At 39.8% G+C, this 10,322-nt stretch overlaps 1 pseudogene; it reads left to right on the forward strand.

Moving 5' to 3' along the window:
- Positions 1 to 8,737: 8,737 nt before the first annotated feature.
- LOC147450255 (uncharacterized) lies at positions 8,738 to 9,645 on the forward strand (annotated as a pseudogene).
- The last annotated feature ends 677 nt before the right edge of the window (positions 9,646 to 10,322 follow it).

Consider the following 10,322-nt stretch of genomic DNA (forward strand, 5'->3'; position numbering starts at 1 on the left):
TAAGTGTTTGTGTGAAGACGTTGATTTAAATTTAAGCTTAAAGTTAATTTAAACAACTGTGTTGTTCTGACGCTTTATTTTACTTTCTTTGTGCAGGACTTTAGTATGGCAGACTAGTTTCCAGATCCCGCTTCTATGAGTGCAGATGCATTCATGGGCTTCGTTACACGGATGATGCCTGCTCAGATGGCAGAGGATTCTCAGTACTGGGTAGCCAGAGGCATGGGTACTACGCCTCCGGGCTTCACACCCGAGGGTCCGACGCCTAGGGGGGGGACGCCTATGGGTACGGCGTCTGCTTCTCCCATCATGGCCGCTTCGACACCTAGGGGTGGGGCAGAGGCGGGTACGTCCTCATCTCCGCAGCACAGGCGCACTCGCCGATCTCAGCGACCGTCGGGTGGAGGTGGTGGTTGCTATGGAGGAGGGTCCACAGATGCTTCGACCCCTCCTCGCTCACGACCCCTGTCCTACCGAGGCACACCTCTCGACACACCTCTTGGCACACCTCGGACACCTTGGGGGACACACCATCCTAGTGCCTCCAAGCTCTATACTGTACGTCCAGATGGTTCTGTTGACATGGATAGAGTCGGGACCGAGGTGAGACAACAGATTCACCAGCTCGCGGAGCTACAATTTTCGACCAGCATTCTGACGTCTTGGGATCAGCAAGAAAAACACAAAGTCACTTACATAGTGGAGACCATCCTGAGAGAGTACCAGCATGCTCCGGGTTCTGACGGTGTTCCGAGGAGGTGGATCAAAGGTGTTGCACAGGACACCGTGAAACATCGACGAGATGCAGCTCGGAAGGCTTTCAGGGCCGGCTCGCCGAAGCCTTCGGGCATCCCACGCGAGACGTGGCTGCAGATCAGGGAGGATGAGCGCACAACGGCCACACGGTTCAGACAGCAGCGTGAGGCCGCAAAAATACGACAGACGACCAGGGAGACATCTCATCTTGGCAGCAGCGGAGGCTTCAACACCTTTCGCTATGAGTTTGTGAGTTTCTAATCCAATCTTAACTATGGAGTTTCTTAAAACGCGATGAATCATGTATTCTTATTACTCTTATTTTTGTATAAACGCAGAATCTTGCGATGCATTGAGCCCCGACACGTCAGAAGGAGTCAGATGGATATCGCAGAGGTATCTATGAAGTATTGAATGATCTTGATGCTTCAGGAGACCCCGTAGACTGGGCGGCCTTACAGTCTCGCTGATCGCTTGAGGTGAGACGTTAATATTTGTGAGATTTAATTAAGTAAGTATATGTGAAGTAATATCAATACTAATTTTGTGAGTTGTCCTATGTGCAGGTTGTGACGCCTAGTCATTAGTGGACCGGATTTCATATATATGCTTTGTGAGACACAGACATACATGATTCTGTGTCTCCTTTTGTATAGACATATATATATGGTTATGATTATTGTTCAGACAGTTATTGTTTTCTTGACCCTCATGGTTATTGTCATTGTCATTGTATAGACATGGTTATTTCTCCTATTCTTGTATAGACATATATAGTTATGATTCAGGTTTTGTTTATGGTTATGTTTAACTTTTTGGTTATGCTTATGGTTATTGTTAATTTTGTTTCTAGTTATGATCAAAGTGGTTATATTGGTCGGTTATGGTTTTAAGTTATGGTTATGGTTCGTTATGGTTATGGTTCGTTATGGTTATGGTTTTAAGTTATGGTTATGGTTCGTTATGGTTATGCTTTTAAGTTATGGTTATGGTTCGTTATGGTCATTGGCCTTAAATATCATGTGACATCCTACATGGATAGCATGGAGGAGGCGTATACATGATATATATTTTTTGAAAATTTTATGTAAAAACGAAGGGAACTCTGCCGAAATTTCTGGTGCTGCTCGCTTTCTTGGGCAGAGGGCAGGAAGTTTGGCTATGGTGGCTGTGTCCATCTTTTCACTGGGCACAGCCCAGGCTACCTGCCCTCTGTTTAAGATTTTTTTTTCTGTTATGGTCGTCGATATCTGCGTTGCTATTTACGTCGATATCGGCATCGCAAATAAAGCCTTTCCACGCAAATAGCGACAGGTTCACAGGGACATCTATATCGACGCAGATATCGACGCGGAGCGTCGGTATATGCATCAATTTGACAGCTTTTTTTTTGTAGTGCTTGTTACATCAACTTCACACTATGAAATGTGTGTAGAAATGGCCTCCTTTTATAGGCCAAAAGGGCTGCCCTCTCTCATGAGAGGCAGCCATGTGTAGCCGCCCTTGTGTAGATAAGTCCAAATCGCACCCTCCAATCCGCCCATGTGTGGCCGTCCTTGAGAAGGCAAGTCTGCTTTTGAATTCTACCACCAGCCATTGAAATCGGCCACCGACCACCGGCCATTGAATACCGGCCATGACTATCGGCCACCGGCCAACTGACGGCGGTTGTTTTCCGACCACTTTCTGGCCGCCATCCGGCCATAATATTCCGGCGAGGGGAAAAAAAAGTCTTGGGGGCTTCCACCCCCGCGGCCCCTAAAGTTGCCCCTTATTTTTGGCCATGAAAATTTTGGTTTCCGACGAGTGATTTTCCTTCACGCACGATGGCTTCTCCTCATAATGGGGGCCTTACAATGTGCGCTTTTACCGCAGAAAATTACAAGGGTATATCAAGCTCCATACTTAACAATATGATGATGTCAGAGTATTTGCATGTTGCTATATATTGGTGCACATGTAATTCACTTGATCTAGTGAGGTACTGCACAATACTTTGGGATATCAACGTAAGTTTTTTTGGAAATATTGGGCGGTGTCTAGTTCTCTTGTATGGCGCATGCTGTGTATCTTGGATTAAGTTCCAGGCACTACAGTTTGCATCATATGGGCTTTTAGCACTGATATTTTGGGATAAGGCATTTGACTTTGATCAAGGGATGTGTGGATCTGCGTCAGATTTCTACAAAATCCACCACCGGGATGTGCCATGTGTTGACTAGATATTATATGTTGAGTCTGAATATTGGTTGGTCTGAAATTGGGATACTGCTCTGAATATTGTTAACTATGAATACAACTGACTCTAAATAATGCTGAGTCTGATATTTGATCACTCAGATATTTGCTGACTCTGATTATTATTGAGTTTGATATTTGGTCATGCTAGTCGGATTATGTCATGCTGGTCGGAATTAGCTTCAATTGGATTTTGACTAGGTCGGATTTTGCTGACTCTGATATTTTATGCCAAGAACATTTTTGGGTTGGACAGTTATAACCATCATTTGGTATTTGTATTGGGATGAGTTCTGAGTAGGGAAAGTCCAGAGAAGCTTTAGCCATGGCGTTCTTTGCTCTGTTTGATCTTTTCTCTGTGTTCTGTTTGCTCAATCTGAAGTTATCTGACTGTGTCTTTGGCTGAGTCTAATTATGGAGTGAGTGTTTATTCTTTGTTTGAGAGCATGTGTGTGCGAGAGATTCTTGTGTTTTTTGAACCCCAACAGAGATACAAAGTTCATCAAGAGATTTGGAGTCCTAAGTCTTCCAATGCTCCTAGTTAAAAGCCAAATTCCGACAGCCGACAGAGGCCTACAACAACATCAAAGACTCCTATCAACAAGCCTAATTGGAGAATCAAACTGATAATGGAGTCTTCACCACCGTCAAAGAAGAGCAACCCAGCCAACGATGAAAATTCAAAGATGATAAAATAGGTATGGCAACAGAAACCTTCAATGCCTACTGGGCGAATAGGAGGCTTGGTGACTGCCCAACATTTCCTATCGCTTGGTGCTGGCCTTGCTCTTAAAGTCATTACATACAAAAGTTGAGTCAATACAGGGCAAATAGGATGCTTGGAAACTGCCCAACGTTCCCTATCGCTTGGTACTAACCTTGGGGTTAAAATCATCACATGCGACGGTGAGGTCAACACTAAGTGAATAGGAGTCCTGGTGACTAACCAACGCAACCCATCGCTTGGTGCTGACCATGGCAATTTGGCATCGGGCCAGTAAACTTCCATGGATATCACATTTTCTAATTCCATATCTATCAATGAATAATCCCTTTAGTACTTTATTAATCTTTCCCATGCTAATAAGTACTCCAATAATGCGTGTATCCCAAAGGCACTTTTTCCCCACCAGGTTTTTTCCCTTTGGTCATCCAGGTATTAGACCCTAATTTAGAACCTCATCATTCTACTTCCCTTGTACATACTTTTCATAAATAAACATCAGTCTCATCAGTACGCTATTGCAACAGACAAATGCAACATCGTCTCTCACATCAGACAGATTTGGATTAATGAAGATGCTGCAGCAAATTGAACGTCATCAACAAATTCAACAACAAATGAAGAAAATCAGCCCATCAACAACCAATCAAAACCTTCCATAGCCTCCACAGACACTTTTCAACAGTGCTTGAGGACGGGCACTAAAATAAGAAGGGGGGAATGTTAACTGAGTCAACGTCAGTTAACAGAAGCTGCCAAAGACCGAAGAAGTATGAATGCAGATCGAGTATGAATGCAAAGAAGCAGTTAAGATTGGATCTACACATTCTCCACGTTTTCCCAAAATGGTCACGTATTGTAAATTCCCGATTTATCTCAAGTCATTGTAATATTTTAACGTGTTAAGCAATTTGTTCCATCTTATTTATGCATTCTTTTGGTAGAGGTAATGCCACTCGTTTCACTTTCTTTTCCATAGACTTATACTTAGTATCCTATCGCACATCAATACCTTGAGCATTTTCAAAATCCTCAATAAATTTGTACATTTCTATGGAGTATACTGTCACAACCTCATTCCCAACACACAAACCGCAATTCACTCAAGACTGCAAGTCTTGCATGGTTTCCACAAATGAACACTCATCAAACACACTTGCTATGCATTCCGCATTTTCTATCAAACCATTTGTCCTCAAACATTTATGTACACAATTTACATGTTGTCTTTCACCTCGCTTCAAGTCCTCACACTTTGTAAAAGTGGTAGATCTATACTCTGTTAATCCTAAAAAATCTCTAGAAATCAACTCTTTTGCATATACATCATGCGAGAAATTTTCCCTTCTTGTACCACTCCAATCTTGCTCTACAATGGTACATGGCCAAAACCCCTCATATCCCTGTAGTTCTTGGATTGTTTGTTTGCTTTTGGCAAGAGACGTGGCACTCTGAGACATTCCCGGTTCCTTTCATGGTCCACACAAATAGTAAGGAATTGGACAGCATGCTTCCCACCCGTACTCCTTATCGATCCTAGCATAAGTTGAACCATCGTCCATTACCTTTGTTTCCATACAAGTACTACTGATGTATGGTTGTCTAAGGATAGGAGGGTACGTAAACATCTCTTGGACAAAGAAATTTTGTCATCTTTCACATCCCCTATAGTCACCCTTACATTCATACAAGCTTCATACAACTCCCCTGATGAGCTGTTTTCTGTGCGGATCATCCATCCATGATTTATATCAATCGTCCATTTGCATTTTTTATATAGACTCTTTGACATAATATTAATTTTTGACCCATGATCTATGAGCGCAATGTATGGCTCTTCTAAGTCTCCCACTTTCACTAGGGTCGCTGTAGTCGCTCTTTCCCAATGACTCTTGGAGTAATAACTCTTGTAAGTGGTCTCACATTCATCTTCATCATCCAAGTAGTGAACCTGATTTACTCCTCCCTTAGACTTTTAGCATCCAAGAGTAGTTTCATCACCACTCATCATAAAGATGTACTCCTTGTGCATTTAAAGTCTCTACTTCACCTTGTACATGGATAGATTCAATAAGAGACTGTGACTTCCTCTTGATGTTATCAATTATTTCTTCATGGAACTCCCTCTCTGCTATTCCAAGGACCTCAACCAAGGTAAATTACACCTTAGTGTTCAAATCCCCTCTTCCAAAATCTTTTTGAGATCAGTTGGTGCCTCTATATCAGATTGGAGTTTGTAGGTCGCACCCTTTTCTTTAGCTTTTTTTGCATCCTTCTTCTTTTCTTTAGAGGTTTCTTGCATAGCCATTTTGGGGACATGCATATTTTGTGGGGAAACCGATCTAGGAGGCACTATTTCATTTATGCCTCCACTCCTCATGGCCCATTTTGAAGGCCCTCGTCCCCATTGTGATTCCTGTGTTTCTCTTCAACAATGGCCTCATTGGCTTGAGATTTGTCAATGTACGCATGCATGACAAAGAGTCTACAGGGTCATACTAAAGAGTTTCTAGCCAAATACAGTTTCCAGCTTCACGCAAGACCTCTTTAGTCATTTTCCCCTTCATAGCAGACTCTATTGCCCATGGCCACAATTCTTCAATCGTATTAGATGCTTCTTCTCCAACCTTGACTCCTTTCTGCTTAATAGGGTCCACCTGCAACCTGTAGGTGGCTTCTCCAACCATTGAGATGGCATGGCTAATAGCCATCTCCTCAGCTAGCTTCTTCATTCCACCTTTGCCAAAGTTTTGACCCAAGAGTTTAGCTATTTCTCTTAAGTGAATCTTTCCATCTTTAAAGAAAACAAGATCCTACATCAAAGCATCTTTAAACCTTTCACATTCCCTTCCCCTGCTGGTCAATATTGTCACACCGTATGCATCTATTTACAAATCCTTCTCTATTTTGAGGTCGTTGCCAAGCAGATTGACTTGATGGTTGCCCCGTTTCTTCTAGTCTTGTAAGACTAAGCTTTAGCTAGATTGCATTCCATTAACAATATCATCTAGGATGAAGTTTGAGGTGTGTGTGTGTGTGTGTGTGTGTGTGTGTGTGTGTGTGTGTGTGTGTGTGTGAGAGAGAGAGAGAGAGAGAGAGAGAGAGAGAGAGAGAGAGAGAGAGAGAGAGAGAGAGAGAGAGAGAGAGAGAGACATGTATTGTGTTCCTATGTATGTACGAGTTAGAAAGAGAAATAGTGATACTGCAACATTACTTGAGAGAGAGAGAGAGAGTAAATCGACTCACAGTCTTGAGTATCTGTGTGTGAGTGTGTATGCTCATATAATATGTGCGATTGCAATATTTCATGTGAGAGTGTATGCTAGTGAATGTGTGTGTGATTGATTGCGAGAGTGTGAGTATGCATCTTTGTATTCTATATAGTTATGTATGTGTTCATGTGTAGTTGAAGAGGAAAAGAGAGAGAAGAAGAATAGAATGACAATGATGAGAAGTAGAGAGAGATGTTCTTATGTGTGTGAATGTGGTGTTCTCGTTATGTAGTATGAACGTAAGGAGAGAAGTATAGTGTGAGAGAAGAGAGAGATATATATAGAGAGAATCGATGGTAGTATAGAAAGCTACTAGAGCAAAGTAGAAAGAAGCAGAGATCGAGTGTATTAATATATAGTATTTTGTAGGTATATAAGTGGGGAGATATTAAGTGTATAAGTGGGCGATGTGATAGTTAGAGTGGATGATCAAACAAGATCCGACATAGATTAACAAACTAAACCAAAGCTATGGAGCACTAAGATCAAGACGACGTTCCAAGAAAAAATCATGAAGAGAACATCTAAATTAGATAAATGTTGGTCCAAAATTTGAAATATTAAATAAATATAAACATAAAAGTATCTAGTAAACAATAAAGTCTGAATATTGAGCATAAAATGTTGAAAGATAAATGGACTTGCATATGTGTTAGGATTCTGCATTAATGTGAGTGATTTTTTGCTAGAGATTTATACTTCAAGATTCTTGCATATTAAGCATGGGAATTGAGAAAATTTGCCAAGACTAGAACATTCATATAAATAAATTACAAATTTGATCAATTTATTGTGTCGAGAGCAAGTGTATGGGCAATTGAGAGTGAATTTTGATTTTGATAAGTAAAAATATCATTTTTATTAATTGTTAAATTTATAATATGTCAATTTGAAAGTACAATCTAGTGTCTGTGATTGTTGTGAAAGAAATTTTTTGGGAAATGAGACATTGAGATATTGAATATATTTGTGATCTTTGCTGGTGTGTATGTTAGAAAGAATGTTTGTAAAAGTAGAGTTTACGATGCATTCTTGTGTCTTTTGCACTTGGTTTTAGTAGATTTGAGAACCCATAAGTGCGAAACTAGTATAAATTAGATGTTGTTGGACTACATTAATAAGACTTAGAAGGCTTAGTCATTTTTGGTGCGTCTACTGGGAGGCGGCTGGCTATAAGAGCTACGGGGCACCCCGGTGCATAGACTTTGCACACCAACCATTCTTCGGTTTGACCTAGAGCCCTAGAGCAAGATATTAAAAATCTATAATTTAAGTTTCCGAGTGAGCACACATAAACATTCCCACGGGGTCCTTGCGCTTAAAGATCCGTGGATGTTTGGTTGTGAGGGACGACTAGATTTAATGAAGTGCACTATTGTCCTTGGAGCTTAGGTTTTCCTAGTTAGGTCTTCCTTACACTGAGATGGTAAATTGTTTCAATATGGCAATAGAGGAATAATTAACCATGTATAACCATTCTGAAATCAACCAATTAAGTGATGAATGTGAAATAGCAAAAATATCAGCAAGAGACCAAATGAAGAAAATAATTGTACTAGAATTAGAGAAGGGAGAAGGTCTGCTGAAAGATAAACATAATAAAGAGTTAGAAATGTTAGCAAATCGCTTTATTCAATATGATATGCTCCAATTAAAAGAAAAAATAGGAGAGATTGTTCTGATTTTAGAAGAAGTACATAGATCTCATATTAAAGAAGTGAAAACCATGAGTGATTGTATTAGAGCAATGAAAGAGGAGCTTAATGAGTATAAGAAGCTTAGATTGGGATGCCAAGTCCCTTGCAATGATGAGGAACCATATGAGAGTGAGACTATGACCTCTAAAGCTGATAATAATCATTGTATTGACAATATCAGTAACTCCATCAGTAACGATGAGGATACTTCTATTGAGCATCCGTGCTTATTAGGAGATTTTGGGAGCGAGGAAAGAGAGCTAGTGGATGATAACATAGCCACATTGATAGAGATTGAGAAAAGACAAGCCTTGTTAGAAGTGTGTCTTGATAATAAGCATTTACAAATATTTCAACAAATTTGTTTTGAAAATTTAATACTTTATGCATTAAGCGGTGTGTGTTATAATAAAGAAGGGAGCCGTACTTTCCTTTTGGTGGAATATAGTATAGAAAGTATAGTTACTTGTAAGGATGCACGTTCAAATCACTTTGCATATGAGCACTTTTATATTGAAATTGTGTCAGGTTCTTCTACTTTAGAAACTAGTGTTGTGAGCAACAAAATGTAGAAAAAGCCTTAGCATTGTATGCGTTTGAGAAACTAATAGAAGAACACACTAAACATGTTAGTGATGAGGATGATGACCATAATACATATAAACATAAGTTTCTATTGCAAGTGATCATTTCGGGGAATGATATAATTAGGCAATATATTGTACATGTGCAAGAGGGGGACAAAGCAAAGAGAGTAGAGGACATTAGTATGCCTAGAAGGACAAATGTGCAAACAAACTTTCAAATAGAGCCTATAAAAGAGTGGATAGAAACTAGGGATAGTAAAGTCTATGAGAAGAGACAATCTGGGTATAAATACTATGGTGTAATAGGACATATTGCAAGGCTTTGTGAAAACAGGGAACTACTAAACCATACTATTCTTGCTCAATGGTGAGGGAATCATAGGAGAGAGTAAGTAGTAATTGTTTGGTCTTTTAAAAAAATGAAAAATAAAACAAGACATTTTATTGTTTTTAATATGAAATAGCTAGCTTATTTTTAATTGAGATACTCATATTTATGGAGATGCCATTTCATGTCATATGGATAGTGAGGCGTGTGAGTTCTAATGTATTGTCATTCATGAGTAGATATTTGGGCTACACGGAGGAGTCTTTGTTGTTCCTATTTGGATGTTTCGTGATTTTATGTGTGTGCAAGATGAATAAGAAATCCATGTTTTGAGGGAATTTGATTAAGTGTTTAAGTTATTGCATGAGGAGAGGAGTTAAGAAATATTGTGAGTTCAAGGGAGAGTGAGAAGTGAGTCAAGAGTAATACTAAGAGTAAGTATGACTTGAGTGGTGTGAGATAAGATATCATTGAGGAGAGGGTTCCTTTGTTTATTCTTGCTGAGTCATTAACATTCAAATGTAGGAAGAATGATGACTTCCAATGAAATTCAAATTCAAATAACCTTGGTGTTTTACTAATAGAATTTTAGCAAAATTGTCCATGAGAGTTGGCCGAATGAAAAAAATTTCAATGCATAATTTTGTGACAATGGAAATGGATGTAAAGAAATTTAGACTTACTAGATGCCATGTCTAGTGTGTTCTGTGTTTCAAAATT

The sequence above is a fragment of the Adiantum capillus-veneris genome, chromosome 9 (genome assembly GCF_014529385.1).
Source record: "Adiantum capillus-veneris isolate H3 chromosome 9, ASM1452938v2, whole genome shotgun sequence".
NCBI lineage: Eukaryota > Viridiplantae > Streptophyta > Polypodiopsida > Polypodiales > Pteridaceae > Adiantum > Adiantum capillus-veneris.